The sequence below is a fragment of the Gobio gobio genome (genome assembly GCF_949357685.1).
Source record: "Gobio gobio genome assembly, chromosome: 4".
In the NCBI taxonomy this organism is placed as follows: Eukaryota; Metazoa; Chordata; class Actinopteri; order Cypriniformes; family Gobionidae; genus Gobio; species Gobio gobio.
In genome coordinates, this window is record NC_137100.1 from 33,683,722 (window position 1) to 33,707,196 (window position 23,475).

General features: G+C 39.4%; 1 protein-coding gene across 1 annotated transcript in view; it reads right to left on the reverse strand.

Moving 5' to 3' along the window:
• The window catches only part of cfap299 (cilia and flagella associated protein 299), a gene marked incomplete at both ends in the record, with an annotated part of 94,989 nt that overhangs the window by 18,226 nt on the left and 53,288 nt on the right, over nt 1-23,475 (reverse strand). The window lies entirely within an intron of this gene.

The following is a 23,475-nucleotide window of genomic DNA, read 5'->3' on the forward strand; positions in this document are numbered from 1 at the left end:
ACATTCCACACTTATAATATAGTATAATATAATTGTGTTCAAATGAGTCATAAACAAAATAAAAATACATTTTTGGAAATTTAGAACAAGAAACTATACGTGCAAACACAATTTGTTGTTGAGAACCTAAAAAGAGATTGCAGGGATAATTATGTTTGCACCAATATACAAGTTTCAAAACTGGAATGAATTATGCAAGTAGGCCTATGAGCTAATTATTTTAATTATTATTTATTTCCCATACTGCAACAATCTAAATCCTAAACCATCTGCAAGCTTCTTACAGAAAATAAAAGGAGAAAAAGAATCTTATTTGTCTGCATAAGTGCTTGCAAATGTGGTAACATTTTATTGGAGGCTAAATACAGATAATAATTTCAGTGGTCAAAAACAATTTAACAAATGAAAGACCTGTTAAAGATTGATTCTTAGCTTGGTAATTAAAGGTTAGGAAGACAAAAATAAACAGTAGAGAAACAAGGTTATGATTAGACCTTTGAAAAGCATGATAGGCCTAAGAAAGAAGACAAGTTTGCCCTATATTTAAGACCGAATCCATTACTTCATTCAACTTGGCTTCTTCCTAGAGTGAAAATCACTTTCAAATAAATACACAAGACACAACTGCATGCGATGATAATGAACCATATGGCAGAATATGAGTTTGTGTGAACTTAGTAGACTGTTATTGTGTTGAAGACATGAATAACTTTATTAGCACTAATGTAAACCATACTAAACCTCACCAACCACAACTACAGCTGAGCTTTACCACCACCCACGGAAAAGGATAGACTATTGAGTCTAAAGTGATGATTTACAAAATAATATTGGGCTTACCTGAATTAAGACCAATAACTTTATGATGCACATGCATGTATGCAATATTCTATTCCAAGAATATGTACAAATTCATATTTCTTTAGAAGATTTGCAGTATCATTTTAAGTCACATTGATTTGTTTGATATGCAATAAATGTACAGTCCATTAGCCTAAATATGTGACCCTGGCCCATTAAAACAATAAGAGTCATAAGAATCTAATTTTTGAAATTGAGATTTATACATAATCTGAAAGCTGAATAAATAAGATTTTCATTGATGTATGGTTTGTTAGGATATGCTGATGATGCAGCAATAATTGCCACTGATGAGAAGAAGGAAATAATAGAAAGTGAATTAAGTAGAGTGATCGAGGAAGTATCCAATTGGTTTTTTCAAAATAAGCTGTTTTTACATTTGGGTAAAACAGAAGCTATTTTATTTGGTTCTGCGGCTAAATTGAGAAAATGTTCCAAATTAGAAGTGAGGGTAGGAGATTTGATGATTAATGCTAAGCAAGAAGTGAAATATTTAGGATGTACTTTAGATCATAAACTGACTGGGGATGGTATCAAGTGTTCAAGTGCATTCTAACGTTTGTAAACGAATTAAATTCTTAGCAAGACAGGCTGCTTACCTAGATACACAAACCTTAAAAATGTTAGCTGGTGCATTAGTACAAACACATTTTGATTATGCAGCAGCTTTTTGGTATACTGGCTCTACCAAACGAGTGAAAATTAAATTACAGACTGCTCAGAACAAAATGTGTAGAATTATTTTAGGCCTTCATCCACTAATGCATTTAAATATTAATCATTTTAAGGAAATAGGGTTTTTAAAAGTGGACAAGAGGGTAATTTTTCTTAAGCTGATGATGTATAAAATATTACAGAGAAATGTTCCTAAGTATTTGTGTGATTACTATGTTTTCATAAGAGATGTTCATTGTTTTTCTACAAGGTCAAGGATTAACAATATATATGTGTGTCGGTATAGGGGTATAAATGGGAAAAATTCGTTTTTATATTCCAGTGCAGTTGCTTGGAATAAATTGCCTGATTGCTTAAAACAAATTCAAGAAGAAGGTCCTTTTAGAAGTGAAGTCAAAAAATGTCTTTTTAATGATGTTTGAGGTATTATATGTGTATGTGATTGTGTGTTGTGTTGATCTCATTCCCATTATGAACTGCTCGTCTATCTTGAACTCTGAGGACCACAATGGAAATAAGCCTATGGCTTTTTTGTGTATTTTATCCTCGACAATTTTGTTTTTTATATGTATGAAATGGTCTTTTGGGCCTGATTGTACTTGTTTTAAAATTTAATTGTTAAATAAATCAAATCAAATCAAAATAGGGCAATATTTGGCAAAACTACTATTTGAAAATCTGGAATCTGAGGGTGCAAAAAAATCGAAATATTGAGAAAATCGCCTTTAAAGCTGTCCAAGTCATTAGCAATGCATATTACTACTAATAATATATTTTTTATATATTTGCGCTATGACATTTACAAATTACCTTCATGGAACATGATCTTTACTTAAAGGGGTGGTAAAACACGATTTCCCTTTTCTAACTTTAGCTAGTGTGTAATGTTGCTGTTTGAGCATAAACAACATCTGCAAAGTTACAACGTTCAAAGTTTAAAGCAAAGAGAGATAAGGACTACAGCAAACGGCCGGTAGAGACTACAGACATTCCTCCAGGGTTGCTGACATCACCAGCCCCAATATTTACATAAACCCCTCCTCCGAGAATATTAAATAAGAGGGGGGGGGGGGGCATTTTGTATTGCTGTGGGGAAGAGTTGTTGTGGTATAGTTTGTAGGCTGGAGTGTTGTTGCCGCGATGCCGACGAAACGCTGTTATTTTCAGCCGGGTCGGAGGAGAAGACCGGAAAATGGACAATATTCGTCTGTATTTGCAATACACGAGCCGTGGTTCAGCTGCGTGAGACAAACGCTGCCAGTGTGAATGCACAACGGGCGCGTGCGGCTCCCGCTGCACATTTCACGGACGAAAGCTTCCACAATCTTTGCTAGTTCAATGCAGGATTCGCACAACGGCTTGACCTGAAAGATGGATTTAAAAACAGAAGCTGTTTAAGGGCCACAACCTGTAAGTATGATTTATTTTTCGTCGATGTGTTTTCCTGTAATAGTTTGTATTGTTAATTGTACGTTGTAGCAAGGAAGCAAACAAATGACAACACTGTTTGGCTCTGCAAACCAGTTTGTTAAATGCTCATTGATACTTAGCATTATCCGACAAACACCTAACATAACGTTACAAACTTTTTAAAAATCTCAACAGCGAACTTGGAATTAGTGTAAATTATTCTTTGATTAGAGCTTTTATGTATTGTTTATCTACATGCTTGTTTATCTACGGCATGCTAAACATGGTTCTGTGTTTAATTTGGCTACTATAGGCAGTCTTGGACCAATGGTTAGAGAGTTGGACTTGTAACCCAAAGGTTGCAGTTTCAAGTCTCAAGTCCGGCAGGAATTGTCGGTGGGGGGAGTGAATAACCAGCGCTCTCCTCCACCCTCAATACCACGACTGAGGTGAGACCCTTGAGCAAGGCACCGAACCCCCATCTGCTCCCCGGGCGCCGCAGCAATATGGCTGCCCACTGCTCCGGGTGTGTGTGTGTTCCCTACTGTGTGTGTGCACTTGGATGGGTTAATAAATGCAGAGCACAAATTCCAAGTATGGGTCACCATACTTGGCCACACGTCACTTCACTTCACTATAGTAAAGCCAAAGTTTAGTGTTCATTTTGGGTTAATAGTTCTTGCGACAGATTTGGCTATAATAGTTCTAAAAAATACAAAAGCAACGATGCCATTCAGTAGCGATCACTATAGATCCGCAGTCTTCACTCTTGAGGACTGAACAGGTTCTGCTCGATCATCTTCACTAAAATTGTCTGGGTCCGATTCGGGCTCAAATTGGTATGGTTTTATTGACGTCATTGTTTCTAATACTACCAAAGCACAGTCTACCAGTAAAGGTAAGGGGCGTGACGTTTCCGACAAACGTGCACTAGGCGGTTAGCGAATCACAACACACTGGGCCAGCTAATCAATCTGAACCCATTGCGTATTTTTGAGGGACCGGCTTCATAGAACCCGGAAACCATCAGACCGTTTTTACAAGGAGGGACAGAGCAGTGTAGCCTGGGAAAACCCAGACAACTTCCGGCAAATTTAGATTTGCTCTGCAAGTAGTCTGGCAAAGAGTCCATTCAAACCCATTTCTAAACCCTAGAAATCGCGGCACCAATTAGAAACGTTGGGGCGGGCTTTACACGATGACGACAGCGCAGCGACGTTGAAGCAGATTTGCCGCTGCTGTGGAGCATCACTCGTTCGAATCAGCTATCGCGTCTGTTTTAAGCGATTTAAACTTCTCCTTTTCGTTAAAACCCGAGCAAAGAACAACACAAGAAGCCTTTATATCTAAAAAAGATGTTATCGCTGTCTTACCGACTGGATTCGGCAAAAGTCTGATACCAGCTTGGCCCTTTGGTGGCTAAACGAATGGGTCTTAGCGAGAGTCCTCTGGTAGTGTTAATGTTTTACAAAATATAGTTTTAAGTCCTTTTCAGGAGTGAATGAAGTTGTTTAAAGCTCAAATCTGTTGTTTATTTATAAAGAGAGCTCCTTTTTTTAAAATTTGATCTGCCGTTTTCGGAGTTGTGAGTTCCAGTGGTTCAGCGGCGCTCAATCGATCATTGAGCCCGCCGAGAGGCGCCTTTCCTCGGCCAGTCCTTCTGCCGTCTGCTGCTGGCTCTGATGTCTCTGTAGTGGTTTAACCGTCTCGTCTTGTGTAGATCTAACGGCTGATCTTTGCTCTCATTAATCTATCATTTGTTCCTAGACAGATCGTTTTTTCTGAGGGCAAAGTGAAGTTTCATAACTTTATATTTTTAAGATATTAAACTTTACCGTTGTAGTCTCCTAGCGCTGACTTTGACTGAATTGCTTTATTTATTGTATAGCTTCTTATACCTTTTACTTATACTTTTATAATTGCTATTGATGATCACACATAAACTGACATTTAACAAAAAGAGACTGGGTTGTGTTTTGTGTCATATTTAATTTATTACAGTGATAATCATAGCCTATATTATGTGTGTGTGTGTGTGTGTGTGTGTGTGTTTTTTTTAAATGTAAACGAAAAGAGGCTGGGTTTTTTATATTTCGTTTTGTTATAAACATGCATTGAAGATAATATGCATTGCCTGCACTACATATACAAATATATACTGAGTGATACTGTCAAGAGCATAGTAGGCGGACTAGTGTCCTCCCGTCCTCGGGAGTTCGTTCTCCGGAGTCAAACTTGGTAAGTCATGGACGCAAGTCAGAAGTTTGCGTACGAAATATGTCATAAAACACCACTGCCTCATTTCATAAAAAAAATAAAAATTAAACATAATAATAATAATAATAATAGCCACACGAATGTGGTTCAGGCAACGCGTAGCTAGGCCTTAGGGCTGTCAACGAATATTCTAAATTCGAATATATATTCGAATAGTTTTTAAAAAACGAATTTCGAAGGTGAAAATTAATATTCGAATAAATAAAAAAATGTGGGGGAAAAAACGCCCGCGGTAGTAGAGGCGTGGCTGTCTGCTTTGCGAGTGGGCGCGCTAGCGCGTGTACTTTGGCCCGTCTCCAGAGCGCGAGCCTCCGCTGACTGCGCGCGCTCCTCCCCAAACGGACGAGGCGTTTATATTTGACGCGCTCGCCGTTGTGCTTTTCTTTGAAACGACAGATGGCGACTCGGAGTAATTATTCTATAAACTATCAGGAAAAGCGTCGAGAAGAAGTGGGCTAATGTACACGGGTGACGATATTTATTTTAGTACACTTCACCGAAAACCACACTACAAAAGAATCATGTAAAACAGATCAAAATAAACCTTGATATTACTTGTGACATGAGAACAAAATGTATGTAGAAATGTAACGTTATACAACTCAATTTATGATATCTAAATGTTTCCTAATTTCACTAAACACTTTAGTGAGTTTTCACTTAGTTTCGTGAACTTTTCTTTATTAAACGGGCTTTTTTATGCTTTTGTAGGCTCGTTTTGTAAATATAAGCAACTAATTTGTATGTGCAAACTGGACCAGCCTTATACTTTGCATCGCCCGCCACTAGCTCTGTGTCTGCAACACGCGAGGCCATAACGGAGAAATTAATTTTGTTCATAAGGACATGAGAGCGATCAGTGTGGTGGATGGGGCTTCAGGGAGTTCTGTCAAGCAATGGAGCCGAGGTACTGACTGAAGAGATATTGCATGAATGAAGGATAAATGCACTGCTTCCACTGGTTTGATTATTTACCGTTTCATGTCAAGGAAAAGTTCCATGTTTACCACAGCACAGCTCGCTCGGAGCGTTCAATAATATGCTGTAAAACTTAAATTAATATTTGTTTCAATCACTGAATGAAGCCTGCTATATTTGGGACAAGAGTCGCGACCTTAAATTGCTTGCACAAAACTCTTGATCAGCCTCAAAATGTGTTTGTTCATTTAAGCCGTTATGAGCAGAGAGCGTGAGGGCGAGAGAGTGAGAGAGAGAGAGAGAGAGAGAGAGAGAGAATGAGACAGAGAGAGAGAGTGAGGTCTGCGGTCTTTAGCCATTAGTTGATTTACTTGTTTTTGTGTAGGTAATACGTTGTCAAATATGTCTAAACTTAAATAGACTACCTATATAAGTAGTTATGTGTCTTTGTATTCATTTGTCCTGTTATTGACGTAATGCACGCGCATTACGTCAATAAATATTATTGCGTCGTCATTGATAAAACGCGTCATTGATAAAATTGAGATTACGTCCTTGATAAAATGCGCAACCAGATGTTCGAATAGTTCGAATATTCGTGCTTTTTTCAGAGCGAATATTCGAACGTCATTTTTGAGCAATTTTGACAGCCCTACTAGGCCTACATTGATTATCTTATATATTTATAATAAACCGAAGTATAAAACACCCTGCATCTTTTCGTTTACATTTTAAAAATAATATATTAAACATTAATATGTGGTTTAGGTAAGGTGACCAGATTGCTGAAATGGAAACCGGGGACATTTCCTATTTGAGAACACAAGTACAGACAAGAACGCATATTGAGAAACGGCCAGTCAGATGTTTCTCCGTCGCTCTGCATACGTCATCTCCTTCATCGCTCTGATTGGTTTTAGGTCTATCCAATTGCGCCGAGAGGCATTTGAGCGACGCCCGTTGGTGACGCCCCTTTGGAAATGATTTGTCTATGAAGCTTTGCCAGACCATAACTCAGTTACTACTGAGAATGGTCTGGTTTTAACCAGGCTAAGAGCAGTGTAGAATAAAGGTAAAATATATGAAAAATTATGTTTTTTTTTTTTTTTTTTAAAAAGAAGCATGAACACGTTACAGTGCACCCCACAAACACAATCAAGCCTTATGAATCAAGAATGTGTTTTACCACCCCTTTAATATCCTAAAGGTTTTTGGCATAAAAGAAAAATTGATAATATTGACCCATACAATGTATTGTTGGCTATTGCTACAAATATACCTGTGCGACTTATGACTGGTTTTGTGGTCCAGGGTCACATATGTCACTTTTTCCTGTTTGATATGTTAGTCATTTTGTCTGCATTTTTTGGAGTTCATTCATTAAACATTCAATTAAATGATAAAATAACACTCGCTTAACATTTTTTGTAGATGGTATGGCGACTATAAATTACCAAACAAATGTAAATTGTTATTTATATATTTTCCTCTCTACTAACACAGCACAGGAACATTCTTGAGTATGTCTAAGTATCCTGAAGTGTTTTCCTGTTGATTGGTATCATAAACAATGTCCGTTAGTTTTTGTTTGTCACATCTAGGCAAGATGTATACATAGGGTTTCTGTGAGATTATAGGTGATACATAATCACATTAACTGAAAATATTTATGAGTAAGAGCAGGTGTCTTACTGTTATAAAAATACATTTATTAGTTTATAACTATTATGTCATATGTCCTATTTTCGTTCTGTGATGTGGTTCTGTCAAACAAATTTTCTTTTGTATTTTATCTATAAGATTTGCTGATGATACCATTGCTCATCTTACTCATCCTATTCATAATGCCTGCTAAAATCATCAAAGCACTGATGGGCTGATGGTTGCAGCTGACTGTACTCAAAATAAAGTGATGGGCTTTCTAGCTTCACTTGTTTAGTTGCTGGCTTCCCAATTATTCAGACACTGAAATTTAAATACAACATGAAGTAGCTGCCAGAACACAATCCTGGAACACAAATGAGCCCATAGCAAAGTGTATATGTGACCCTGGACCACAAAACCAGCCATAAGTCACACGTGTATTTGTCAACAATACATTGTATGGGTCAAAATAGATTTTTCATTTATGGCAAAATTCATTAGGATTTTAAGTAAAGATTATATTCCATGAAGATATTTTGTAAATTTCCTACCGTAAATATATCCCAAAAAATATTATTAGTAGTAATATGCATTGCTAAGGACTTTTCTTAATATTTTCGATTTTTTGCACCCTCAGATTCCAGATTTTCAAATAGTTGTATCTCGGCCAAATATTGTCCTATCCTAACAAACCATGCATCGATGGAAAGCTTAGTTATTGAGCATTCGAATGATGTATGGACCCTTATGACTGGTTTTGTGGTCCAGGGTCACATATATGATATGTAACGGAAAAAGACATACACCATTTTGTCCCTTTACTACAACACAAACAACAAAACAGTTTGCAAGATTCCTAAAATGTGATGCATCACACACACAAAAAAACAACAACTAAAAAAGAGCTAAACAAATCAGCCTCTGAGGACTGAAAAACTGTAACCCTGGAACGACGAAAGCTATTTTACAACCCATTAACATGAATTGCCCTTTGCAATCTCTTTTTTTCACTATCCATTTTTTTCTGGTTAAGTCTGTCCTGATGCTGCATTGGAGTCAGTCTGAATAAGTAGCAGCTGTATATGACAAGGCAAAGAAAACATGGCTGCTTGTGTGAGTTTCCTTCCGAAGGATCATGGACTACTCCAATGCAAATATTACAATCTTACTTGAGCTGATCATGTGCTAAATGGGAAATCACAGCTAACTCCTATCAAATTAGTCATGTCGCAGCTAACAAAATACAAAAGGACTTTCACTGTCTTTATAAACACCTTTAATTTTTAATATAATATAATATATAATAATGTATATTCAGAGTATAGAATATGTTTTAATAATTGCTGTACAAATGACGGAAACAAAATCATGTGTACCTCTGATGTCTAATTTAGCTAATAGTGAGTTAAAAGCTTTTGCAGCTTTAAATACTTGAGACACATTTCACTCATGTTAAATTATCCTTACATTACACTTGAATTGTAATTTATGTCCAAGTAAGCAGGATTTGAGCTGCTTTGCATGGTAAACTCTCAAGTTTCCCTCTTCCTACGCTGGTGCAAAACTTTGCAACTGTGTTATTCTAAGAACTCTCATCCATGACACCTGTCAAGAGACCTTTTGCTGTTGTTGGCCTCATCGCTAGAAGCTTCTCCAAGACAAATATTATTGCCCCACCACTTTGCAGGACTCTATACCGTATCCCTGCACCTCTTTAGCCAGGGGGGTCAAGAAGATTATGACAAGAAGTTGGAAAATGAATGGCACGCTGCATTCATTCATGCTGGAAAATTATTTAAAATGAAAAGACCCATTTTAACTGACACCAACTGTACCACACAACACAATCTGACGACTGTTATCTGCAGCAACTCCAAAATCATGTTTCCAAGGCAGGATCAAAGTGGATGACATAAGCCATTACACCCGTTAGAGAAGGAAGATAAATGTTCAGCAAGGGTTCTTATCAAAGGACCGGCTGTTTTAAGATTCTGATTAAAGTCTTGCAGCCCTTTTTTCAAACTCCCAGGGGAAATAGGTGTACAAACATTACACTGTTTGCATTGGCCTGAGAATTTACTATGAAGCTCCCTCCAGATTGTCCATGAGACCCAAAAAGCAGTTTTTCTCAATGCTAAAAAAAAAGTTAAATCTTAATGGCCGCAAAAAACAAAAAAGTACTTTGTGTGTGCATGGTGCATAAGAAATGGGAATATAGTACCTTATGCTCACAGCAGTGCCATCCCTGTTGAATGAGCACCACAGAGTGACGGCAGTCAGAATATGTTTATTTTAGCACGCCTGTCAGTCTCCTGCAAAAGATTACAGGTCTTCCGCTGTCTGAAGAAGATGAACAGATTCGGGTTTGTCAGGGAGCAAAGACATGGAATGCATGGTGATATCAACATCGCCAGATGGCGGCTGGAAGTAGGAAGTTGATAGGTGAAATTCAAGAGGGCAATGATGACATTTTCCCTGGGGGATATAGGAGCGAAGAGAGACTTATATAACACCATAGTTTTTCTGGATCGCTGATGATCCTCGAAAATACTATTGCAAATAAAGAAAAAATGCAATGTAATTAAAGGGATAGTTCAACACTATTTCAGTAGACATTTTAAGCATTTTTCTAACAAGGCAGCCGGCTATATCAAATCCAATCACCATTGTGGCTCAGACAAAACATTAATTTCTCACAACATGGTCTCTTGGTTGCATTAAATTGTTTTGTAATGTAGGTATTTTAGATGAGTAAAAATTTAAATAGCCAACTATAGTTACAAAATCAATCAGAAGGCAATAAATTGCTATTAAATACAATATGTACTTAATGTGATGTATTTACTATAAATTAAATGATTACATTAAAGCTTTTCCTGATGCATTTGATGTATCCAAATTCCATGTTCCACAACAAATATTAAGTTAAATGCATGAATTTAATACTCTTGAGTTTTCTGGCAGGTGAAACAATTATTTTTCAAGCCAAGATGACAATCCATCTGTGCACCTGCTATTATAGAGTACAACAAAACATAGGGAAAATATGGGAAGAATGTCAAGTGTTTTGAAATACCAAGTCAATAAACTAAATTCATCGGTGCACACATGTACTATGCCAATAATTCATTGGGAGGTCGTCACTCACTGTTCCTAATAACTCTTTTAAGGTAAAAGCTCTGCAAAGATGGCATTCCTTGAGCTTGTCAAAAACGGCAAAAATGTGATCACATTAGCATATGGTTAGAGAGGGAGAGAGAGAGAGAGAGAGAGAGAGAGAGAGGGCTTTGTGGGTGAAATGGTGTGCAGTATTTGCTCAGGTGGAATAATACACATCCAAGCAGGCAACTATGTATTGATAAAACAAAGAGGACTCCAAAGAATGTGCTTTGTGAGCTCCTGAGCCTGCTCGAGTATAATTGCATTTCCCAGTTGGATGGGCAGCCATTACCAACAACAGAGGTCCATGCAAAACCCCAGCCACACGTCCGCAGTCACTGGGATGTGCTCGAACACTTAAAGTACTCAAGATTAAATAATTGATTGCTACAGGCCAAGTATTCTCACCCAAGTAATTCCACACATCATCTATTTTATGTGTTTATTGCTTAGACGTCTTCAGCTGTTGAAACAATGTCCAGCTTATGTTGAGCTCATTCTTGACGTGAGCACTCTACAGCATAGGTTATAAAGCTCCGGAAAGGAAAAAGAAGGCCTTGATGGAGCAGGTGTACATTCCTCAGAAAGAAGAGCCAAGAACCCTTCAGCGCAAAGAGGTTAAATGGTTCCTTACAAGTAAGAGAGCACATGTCATGTGTCATGCTGAAAAATTATGTCTGTGGATAGGAGTATCAGGAATAACAACATCACAATGTTGGTAGGTGGACAGAATTCCATCGCCGTGGCTGATAAACAGGTGCAAGGAGAGAACGTGAAAAGGAATGCATTGGAAATGATGGAAATAACTTTTGATTATGGTATGAGTCTTCCATAATGCTTCTAAACACTTAAGGAGTCCTCTGATTTATGGTGTAAGGATCAGATCAAGCTGTTATGTTATATGTTTCACAGTAAAACTGCAGGATGCTGCAATTCGTTTAAACCAGTGAAGCAGAACCAGAGAACTTTACATAAATTCTCTGGTTCTGCTTCACTGGTTTAAATGATAGTTCACCCAAAAATGAGGGTATTCATCCTCATGTCATCTCAACCTGTACAACTTTCTTTCTTCTGTAGAAGATATTCTGAAAAAATGTCTCAATACAATGAAACTCAATTGAGTCCAATGTTGTTTTGGAAACAATATTAAAAATATCTTCGAAAAAAAGTCATACTGGTTTGGAATGACATGAGTTTCAATTAGATTACCTTTAACACCTGATGTATGCAGAAAACAGAACGATTCTGTATAGAAACATGTATTGTTAACAAAAAGACAAGACCCTAAACGTGTTTTCCAAAAACTCTTTTACATCGTCAGATGTTACAATACAAAGCACTTATCAGACATCTTGAGTGAATCCAGATGACAGTTATTACACCAGTGTCAGTCTACAACAAGTTTTTTGGAGAATGCACCAAGCAGACAAACAAAACCCAGAGACTTAAGAAATTAGATTAAGTGTATCCTGTTTCATCTCCTCTAAAAATCTTCCAGCACATATTTGAGAAGATGGTCAGGAGCCCTTGCAGCTGTTCATTAGAGAGGCAGGCTACAGGAAACCATTAAGGATGGGTTCTTTCAGCCTTGTTAGCAGGAAAAACACCATACCATTTGTAATTTGGCATATATACTCAAACTTGATCTTTATCCTATCTCTTCTATATAGATTAAACACATATACAAATATTAATTACATTAGCTATAGTTTACTCCTGTTTTGACCACCCATTTTATGCATTATTAGTGTATAATGGTGTGTAAAAATATTGTGTGTCAACACACGAAATGAAGGACCCTTAACAGAATACCAAGCATATCTAAATTCATTTTACAAAGGGAAGTCTTTGTCTATTCTATGAATGAGTCCAAACTTAGGGGGGTCAGATACCCCAACCCTCAACCCTTTGAAAGTCTTTGTGGGACTTTAAAGGGGAGGTCACATGATAGCTCTGCATGACTGTTTTCTAAGGGACCTCCACCTTTGGTCAAGTGCTTTGAAACCAACATGCTATTGTTATTTTAGTGGCCATGACAAGGACAAAGGGCCGACTGACCGGGACACACACACTCACTGTAATGGTATATGGCTGGGAAATTCACTCATTTCTATGCTTCTTAATGTGATCTTTGAACTGCATGACTGACCACAGTATCTTCTATAAATGAACACATGAACTTATCAATACAAAACTTACTGGGTCTATAGACAAAGGACAAGCACCTGCTTTGTTTAAGAAAAAACACAACGCTAAGACATATTATTATTATTATTATTATTTACAATAATCAGTAGAATTTCCATCTTAAGAAATCGCAGACTTCAAAAAGAGTAATTATACTCCTATCTTGCCTCAGTAATGCAAGCAATGTTTGCTTGAGACAAGAAAGTCTGTTCATTAGCAGGTGAAAATTTACTCAGATAAAGGACATTTAATATATAATCACAATAGCTTTTTAAGTTTGCAGAGTTAAAGATTCAATAATTTATTCTCAATTTGCCCCTTCTCATTTTAAATGGTCCTGTGGTGAGAAAAATAGACAGAAGTATAAATAATGTATATCGGTATGTAATAATTTCTCAAATTAGGTCATAAAGGTACATGTAGCCTTTAATTTAAAAAAATAAATAGCAAAATAATTAATATTTTCGAAAACAATTGAGAAACCTACCTGTAATCTTGATTGACCACAAACCTCAATAAATCAAGAATTTCAGCTCTAAAACTGACTTAGCAAATGTGGTTTGACTAGCATGTGCAACATTTAACTAACTGCACGAGGGAGAATATCAATAATCCAACCACTTATTTATTATGTGACTGTTTATTCACACATCACCTCTAAAACATGCTCACACAATAGCAACTATGACTGAGTTGATACACAGATACTGTTCTCCGAACCACCCACGATGCACTTGCATGACTTAATTCCATCATGAAATTCAAACTATAGAGAAAGAATAGTACAAAAATCAACTCCACTGGCAGTGAAATTGAAGAGGGCACGAATGCTGACATCATTGTATCACTGGCGTAAGAGCAAAAACAAATATCAGGAGGGTGGGGTGGGGTTAGGGGTTAGAGCACCTCCAGTTTCAAATGTGTACCACCCAACAATGGAGCCCCTCGGGCATTCAACACAGGTGTGACCTGGATTTGATAAAAAAAAAAAAAAAAAACTTAACTTCTTACACAGAGTAAATAATGCCAAAGCTGTCCAGGTGCACCTTTTGTTTGTGAGTGACTTTTGGCAGCAGGGCAACTTTCGCAACACCAACGAGGAGGAAAAGTACAATGTATGCTGAGCTGAGTGTTTATGAGCTCAGCTGATGGAAGAGATAACACAAACCACAAAACTCAAGAACACCCAGCCTGGATGGTGCTGATAAGGCCTTAAATGACAGTAGCATTTGCTTTGCCACTGTTTTTGACAAAGTCCATAATGTAGTTAAAACCCAATTGCACCTTTTTTTCAGTGAAATGCCACATCAGCAGATTTAAAACAAGTTGGAACATTTATTGGACACTGTCCGCACAACTGACATAAGCAAGCTTAACCTTATGCAACTTGCAGTCTGTTTCCAACATAAGAACTGCATTGAAAAGGGAAAAACACACTGGATACATATAGTCAGTTTTGGTAGAAAAACAGTGCTCAGAAGACTTTTGTTTGTTTGTTTTTTGTGTGTAGTATAGCATATCAACTAAAACTACAACAATCAAGTGTCGGACTAAATGTGCAGTTGGGGTCATTATATAATGGCTTCCTCCAAAAAACTATTTTCTCCTAAAACTATTTGCATAGTGGCAAGCAAACATTTCTTAACATTGTGTAAACCTCACAAATGTGCAGAGGAAATTAATTTAAAATTATGTCCAGGAAGAGGATCTTTGCTATTGTAGCGGACTCATTAGCGGAATTAAAAAAATTCACATTTTCCTCCTCAATTTAAGACCTTAAAATATTTCTAGCCATTGAACATGAATTTGCTAAGCCTGTATGTATGCATGTATTAGGCTGACATAATCTAGGATACGCTGTTCTCAGTTTTCCTCATGTGCAAAATGTGAATTTCAGTTCGTTTTTATCAGGTTTGCCACTTATGCTTAGTGCAATGAAGTTCCCTATCTGTCAGTCACTTCGATGTTTTGTCAAAGACTGACAAATGGGGTCTCACTTAGGAGCCCAAGTTTTAGAAAACAGGCCAACGGAATTGGCAAGTGCAATTTGCATTTGTGAGCCACTCCTCCGTACATACGGGTATATAAGTTGGTGGCACGCATCCACTCATACAAATTTTTACTGAGTTGAGCGGTTGCACAGTTATCATTATTCCAATAACCACAAAAAGAGTATTCTATGGAGATTGTTCTACGCTGGCGGAGAGGGCGGATTCAGCGGGTTTTGCCATTCTAAAAGAACAGTGCACAGTTAAGTGCAGAGATTTTCTCTGAACCCTCCACCTTCTCCTGAGCGTTCGCAGTTGGATGATTGGTTCCTGGGTGCGGCCGTGCTCCACCCTAGTGCCTTTCCTCCCCGAAGTGCATGAAGAGGTTCAGAAGTCGTGGCACCTTTCACTGCTCAAAGCCACTTTGCAGCCTCCTCCATTTTCACTACCCTTGATGGTGAGGCCGCCATGGGTTATGTGGATATTCCCCACATAGAGTGTGCAATTATGGTGCAAAATCACAGCGGGGGACCCTCAGTCAGACAATGTCCACTCTGGTGGTCCAGGAATGTCATCTCTTGCTGAACCTTGCTGAAATGCGGGATGCCGACAAAATGCGCTTTCTCAAAGACCCCGTTTTGCAAGGTGGCCTCTTTGCTGACACTGTCAAGGATATTGCCCAGCAGCTCTTGGTAGTCCAGAAGCAGACTGAGGTGATCGAGCATATCCTTCCCCTGTGTGACACCTCTGCCACCAGGCCGCCACAGACTGCCCCCCAGTCTGCTTGTCGCAGAGGGCGTCCCCCTACGGCATCTTCATCTGTTCCAGAACGACCAGAGACATCACCTTAGCCGCCCTGTCAAGCTTCCTGCAGGAAGGCGATGCAACCCTTCCCTCAGGCCGTTAAACTCTCCAAACGTCCAGCGAAATGGCCCCGATACAGCAGCCCAAAAATGTAGAGAGCTGCTCTCAACCAGCAGGTGGTGAACACACTCCTTCCCCTGGAGAAGGGCCAGGTGGAGATTCCTTTTTTTTCCTGTTACGCCGTTGCCTCTACAGCCAGCTGTACCCACAAGTTCAATAAAAGAGCAGTTTCCTTAATCTCCGGGCTACACAGGGCACGGTTTGGCCCCTTGAAGCCTGGCTAGCACTTCCCAGCCTGTCCTGGTGGCTCTTGCCGATAATCAGACTTGGCTATAGAATTCAGTTTGCCAGGCATCCCCCAGGCTCAGCAGCATCTTCTTTACCTTGGTGGTAGGCAAAGATGCCCCTGTCCTCTGTGCGGAGATTGTGGTCCTGTTGGCGAAGGTCACAAAAGAGCCTGTCCCACAGAAACGCATTCTCACATGCGTTTGGCCTCAAGATTGGTTAGCAGCAATCGAAGGACGGCTACTTCCACGTCTTGAATCTGCCTCGACACACTTTCTGCAGTTTGTCTTTGATGGTCATGCGTATCAGTACAAGGTCCTTCCCTTTGGCCTGTCCCTGTCTCCCCGCGTCTTCACCAAAGTTGCAGAGACTGCCCTTGCCCCACTAAGGGAAGTGGGCATTCGCATTCTCAACCATCTCGACGACTGGCTCATTCTAGCTTACTCTCGAGATCTGTTGTGCGAACAGAGGGACCTGGGACTCAGGCACCTAAGCCATCTGGGGCTTCGGGTCAACTGGGAAAAGAGTAAGCTCCCCTGAGCAAAGCATCTCTTTTCTCGTTATGGAGTTGGACTTGGTCAATATGACAACAAGTCTTACAAATAAGCGCACATAGTCAGTGCTGAAGAGGGGCAAAAGAGCAGTTCCACTGAAACAATTTCAGAGGTTTCTGAATGGTTAGTTGATGAATTTATGTAGCTGATGTGGAGTTAACTATCTTCAAGTCCTCGATTAGCATATTCTGTCATGATAATCTATAAATTGCTTGTGTGGGAACTATTGTAAGATGCCTACAGAGCCAGAGAATATATGCTGCATGAAGATAGAACAGGTATAGTTTTAATTATGATTATAACTTATGTTGTCATCTTGCTTCTATGACATGCTATTGCATTTGTGTTTTGTACTGTATTGCAATAAATGTGAAAAGACAGATGTGACAGCTTGAGCAGATTCCCAAATGTGCTCTACTAAAACAACTCTTTCTCTTCTCAATATGGCCTCACCCCCTTTGTTGCGTGTACATTTTAGGGTTAGTGATGTCACTAACCTGTGAATAAGCTTGGTGTAGTCCCTACCAGCCGTTTGTTGTAGTCCTTAAAAAGCGATTTCTTTAAAAGAAAATATCTCTGTTTGCTTTGAGCATCGTAACTTTGCAGATGTTGTTTATGCTCAAACAGCAACATTACACAATAACTAAAGTTAAATTTTAATTCTTAATAAAAAAAAAAACACTTATGGCATTGATTTAAGTTGACACCTGCCATGATGTTTCTTATTTGTCGTCTCTCACAGGAGCTCAGTGAATTCAAGCGTGGTACCGTGATAGGTTGCCACCTGTGCAATACGTTCATTCGTGAAATTTCCTCACTACTAAATATTCCACATTCAACTGTTAGTGGTATTATAACAAAGTGGAAGCAATTGGAAACAACAGCAACTCAGCCACGAAGTGATGGGCCACGTAAAATCACAGAGCGGGGTCAGCGCATGCTGAGGTGCACAGTGCTCCTAAGTCAATAGCTACAGACCTCCAAACTTTGTGTGTCCTTCAGATTAGCTCAAGAACAGTGTGTAGAGAGCTTCATGGAATGGGTTTCCTTGGCAGAGCAGCTGCATCCAAGCCTTACGTCACCAAGTAGAAAGCAAAGCGTCGGATTCGGTGGTGTAAAGCGCACAGCCACTGGACTGGAGCAGTAAAGAGACATGTTCTCTGGAGTGACTAATCACACTTCTTTGTCAGGCAATCCGATGGACGAGTCTAGGTTTGGCGGTTGCCAGGAGAACAGTACTTGCCTGACTATATTGTGCCAAGTGTAAAGTTAGGTGGAGGGGGGATTATGGTGTGGGGGTTGTTTTCCTTGGAACCTTAGTTCCAGTGAAAGGAACTCTTAATGCTTCAGCATACCAAGACATTTTGGACAAATTTATGCTCCCAACTTTGTGGGAACAGTTTGGGGATGGCCCCTTCCTGTTCCCACATGACTGCGCACCAGTGCACAAAGCAAGGACCATAAAGACATGGATGAATGAGTTTGGTGTGGAGGAACTTGACTGCCCTGCACAGAGTCCTGACCTCAACCCGATCGAACATATTAGGGATGAATTAGAGCGGAGAATGCGAGCTAGGCCTTCTCGTCCAAAATCAGAGCCTGACCTCACAAATGCGCTTCTAGAAGAATGGTCAAAAATTCCCATAAACCCACACCTAAACCTTGTGGAAAGCCTTCCCTGAACAGTTGAAGCTGTTATAGCTGCAAAGGGTGGGCCAACTCCAAAATAAACCCTACGGATTAAGAAAGTTCATGTGCATGTAAAGGCAGGCATTCCAAAACCTTTGGCAATATAGTGTACATTGTTCTTATGTACTTGCAAAGGAAACATTTTAGAGTAAATGTTTGGATCTGTCAGTATATTATTTCTTGTGATACGCCACATCATACTTTTTATTTAAAGGGGTGGTAAACCACGATTTCACTATTCTAACTTTAGCTAACGTGTAATGTTGCTGCTTGAGCATAAACAACATCTGCAAAGTTACAACGTTCAAAGTTTAAAGCAAAGGGAGATATTTGCTTTTAAAGAAATCAGTTTCTAAGGACTACAGCAAACGGCCGCTAGGGACTACTACACATTCACCCAGGTTTTGCTGACATCACCAGGCCCAATATTTACATAAACCCCTCCTCCGGGGAATATGAAATAAGGGGGGCGAGGCAATTTTGTATCGCCGCGGGGAAGCGTTAGTAGGCTGTGTTTTTGCCGCAATGCCGAAGAAACGCTGTTATTTTCATCCGGATTGCAGGTCTGGGGTACTTGCTCTGTTCAGCCTTCATAGGGACGGGGGTGCGTTGCAGAGCGTTTAACATACAGCATGTTATATGCACGTGTGTTTGAGTCAGCGGGGAATCAGGCGCGCGCAGGGCTCCCTGCATCCACCGTCTTCGCGATTTCAATGCCAGATTTGCACAACGTCAGCTGCGTGAAAAAAACACTGCCGGTGCGTGGATGCACGACGCGCGCGCTGCACATTTCACAGAGGACAACACAATCTTCCACAAACTTCGCGAGTTCAATACAGGATATGCACAACGGCTTGTCCTGAAAGCTGGATTTACAAACAGAAGCTGTTTACGGGCCACAACCTGTAAGTCTGATTTATTTTTCATCTATGTGTTTTCCTGTAATAGGTTGTAGCAAGGAAGTAAACAGATGACAACACTGTTCTGCAAACCAGTCTGTTAAAAGCTTATTCATACTTGACGTTATCCGACGAACACCTAACGTTACAAACACTAACGTTAAAATCTCAACAGCGAACCTGGCATTAGTGTAAATGATTCTTTGATTAGAGCTTTTATGTATTGTTTATCTACAGGCTTGCTAAACATGGTTCTGTGTGTGATTTGGCTAACTTACTAGTTAAAGCCAGTGCTTAGTGTTCGTTTTGGGTTAATAGTTCTTGCGACAGATATTTGGCTATAATCGTTCTAAAAATACAAAAGTTAAAGTGCCATTCAGTAGCGATCATTATAGATCCGCAGTCTTTACTCTCGAGGACTGAACAGGTTCTGCTCGATCATCTTCACTCAAATGTTCTGGGTCTGATTCGAGCTCATATGGTTTTATTGACGCCGTTGTTTCTAACACTGAACAGCCTCCGGTAAGGGGCGTGACGTTTCCGACGTGCACTGCGGTTAGCGAATCACAACACACTGGGCAAGCTAACCAATCTGAGCCCACTGCGTATTTTTGAGGGACTGGCTTCATACAACCCGGAAAGCATCAGACCGTTTTACAAGGAGGGACAGAGCAGTGTAGAATAAAGGTCAAATATATGAAAAATAAGGCAATTTTTTTTTAAAACGAAGCATGAACACATGTTACAGTGCACCCCACAAACACAGTCAAGCCTTCAAAAGAATGTGTTTTACCACCCCTTTAATATATGAATAGAAGAAATTTGCATAAAGATTTATTTTCTCCACTAAAGGGACACATATTGTGTCCCTTTAGTTCAGACCCCAGAATGTTCGTTCAGGACTCACCTGCTCCACATCCATCACTCTTAACACTGGTGTACCACAGGGCTGTGTGCTAAGCCAGTTTCTCTACTCCCTCTTCACCGCCGACTGCAAGCCTGTGTATGGATCTAATTCTATCGTCAAGTTTGCGGACGACACAACGGTGATCGGTCTCATCAGCAACAACGATGAGACTGCCTATAGGGAGGAGATCCAGCACCTGGCCACATGGTGTACCGAAAATAACCTGCTCCTCAACACCACCAAAACGAAGGAGCTCATTGTGGACTTCAGGAAGGAGTCAAGAGGCACACACGACACCATCCACATCAATGGAATGGCTGTTGAACGTGTCTCCAGTTTCAAATTCCTGGGGATCCACATCTCGGCAGACATGTCGTGGACGACCAACACCTCCAGCCTGGTCAAGAAGGCTCACCAGCGCCTCTTCTTCCTGAGGACACTGAGGAAGAATCAGCTCTCCTCGGCTATCCTGGTGAACTTCTATCGCTGCGCAATAGAAAGCATCCTGACCAACTGTGTGGCAGTATGGTATGGGAGCTGCTCTGTTGCGGAGCGCAAGGCACTGCAGCGGGTGGTGAAAACTGCCCAGCGCATCACAGGGACTCCACTGCCTGCCATCGAACACATCCAGAGGAAACGCTGTCTGCATCGAGCTCGCAGTATCCTCAAGGACTCCTCTCACCCAGCCCACAGACTGTTTTCTCTCCTGCCCTCCGGCAGGCGTTTCAGGATCCACCGGACCAGGACCAGCAGACTAAAGAACAGTTTTTTCCCCAGAGCTGTCTCCTTACTGAACTCAAACCCCCGTTGATCCACTTCCCTCATAAACTGATAACTCTCCTACCTCACATCTGCCTTCACTTTGTTATTTGCACTACTGACTGTTTATTACAGTAACAACTGTTTACTTATGCATCTTGCAGTACCACACCGTAACTGGATGATGCTCATTTGCACTGCCGACTGTTATTTACAGTACCAACTGTTTACATCTGTATTTTGCACCGTACTTCTAACTGTAATATGCAATCACTTTCCACTGCACTTTTACACTTTTTTTCGGATAGCTTCTGTCCATAATTTATTGCACTACCTTAATCCACTGCCATATTCCTCATTTTAGCCTAACATATCATTGTATACCTCTATCTGTAAAATTCTGTTTATAGTAATAGCCATCTGTATATTATATTATATTCATAGTACATATCCACCTGTAAATTCTATTTATAGTAATAACCATCTGTATATTATTCACTGTACATATTCACCTGTAAATTCTGTTTATAGTAATAACCATCTTTCTATTTATAGATATATTTATATATATTCAGTACATATCCATGTCCTGCACTTATGCAAACGTTGTATATCCTGCACTTGCTGCTATTGCACGTCTGGTTAGACCTAAACTGCATTTCGTTGCCTTGTACTTGTACTTGTGTAATGACAATAAAGTTGAATCTAATCTAATCTAATCTAATATTGATGCTCTTTATAATGAACCTCAATTATACTGGGTTATAACTGAATTGGGGCTTTAAAGTAGCACTGTTTTCAAAGTCAACAAATTAGTGGGAAAGTCTGTCAGCAGACACTGACTCAGCTTGCTGTGTGCTCCTCATTTGAATGTAAAGTCACAAATCTCAGCGAGGTTAGTACAATAGGGTCAAGAACAACACTTGTTTTGTATCTGGTTGTGACAAGGAAAAACATTTAGTCTCCCTGCTGGCCAGAACAAATCAGACTGGAGTTTACATTTTGTTTTCATTTATTTCTCTGGTCTTAAGTTGCACTGGCAAAGATTTATTAGAATTTTGTAACACTTCCACTATTTGACTCATGAAGCATATAATACCATAATAACAACATAATATAATACACTACTTCTCCTGTGTCAGAGGTGAAACTTGTGAATGTGAGATTTTTTTTCATTAGATTTATTAAACAAAACAAGGATGTTTTGGACAGTACTCACATCTATTAAATATTTCAGAACATAGGGCCATGACACATGGTGATCAGATGTCCATCTGGGATACTGTGATAAGGCTCCAAATCAAAATCTTGAATTATGGAAAAACTTGCAGTACATGGACATGGACAGGTCATCAATACAGCAGGAGGATTTCATTTCACATTAAGTAAGAACAAAATACGGATGGCATTCAAAAACAACTGGACTTTGTTATTGTTTAATTGTACGTTAGCAATGAAGTTGCTTGGATGAATGAGAAAATTCTTAAAAAATAAAACAGTCAATTTCGACCTGCAACAATAAAAACTACCACAGTAAAGTTTTTATGAGAGTAATTGTATTTGTCTTATTTATAACTATTAAACAAATGTAATGATTGAACAATCAAACTGACGACGTCATGATTGACAGCTGAGATTGACAGCTTCTCCGAGTTAAGTTGTCACTGAGGCAACAACAGACTTTTTTCAGGATTTTCAGGAGGAGATTGGAGCTTTAGCTTTAATTTCTACATTTCCATAACTGTTTATTTCACACCGACATTTGCGAGAGTGTGGGCGGGCTTTTGATATTGTGGTACTATTTCCTGCTCTCTACTGCGCAGACTCCGGTGAGAGAATGAAGTCGAATCGTCCAAATTTTTTTCCGGTCTATGGTTTAAATCAATATATCCTACCAAAGCATCTGGCCTGTGCTCACAAACCTCAAGCTTCTTATGTTGTTCTTTAGTATGCCATATGTAGTACAGCAGAACACTAGATTTTATATATGCTGGAAAGTTCTCTGATTTTAAAGGGTTTCCAGATATTAAGGAAAATCTGCAAACCAGCACTTTAAGATCATCTTAATCCATTTGCCCACACCAGAATATACATCTATTGATCAGAACCTATATGCACGGGAACTGCTGTCAAGTACAAAGATGCTGAGCTAAATTCGAAACTTTCACCAGCATCTCTAAAAGTTTTATCTCTCCAAATTTGCTACACTTAAACACTAAACTATACAAAGTGTAATGAGAGTAGCTCAAGATAAAAGCATGTTTTGTGATTGCAAACAGTGTGGATCATTATATGGAGCTCTGCAATCTACAAATAGGGGGAAAAATATTAGTCAGTGAGAAATTAAACTGCTAGAATAGGTTATTTACTGTATTGTGACAATTGTTAGGCTACTGAAC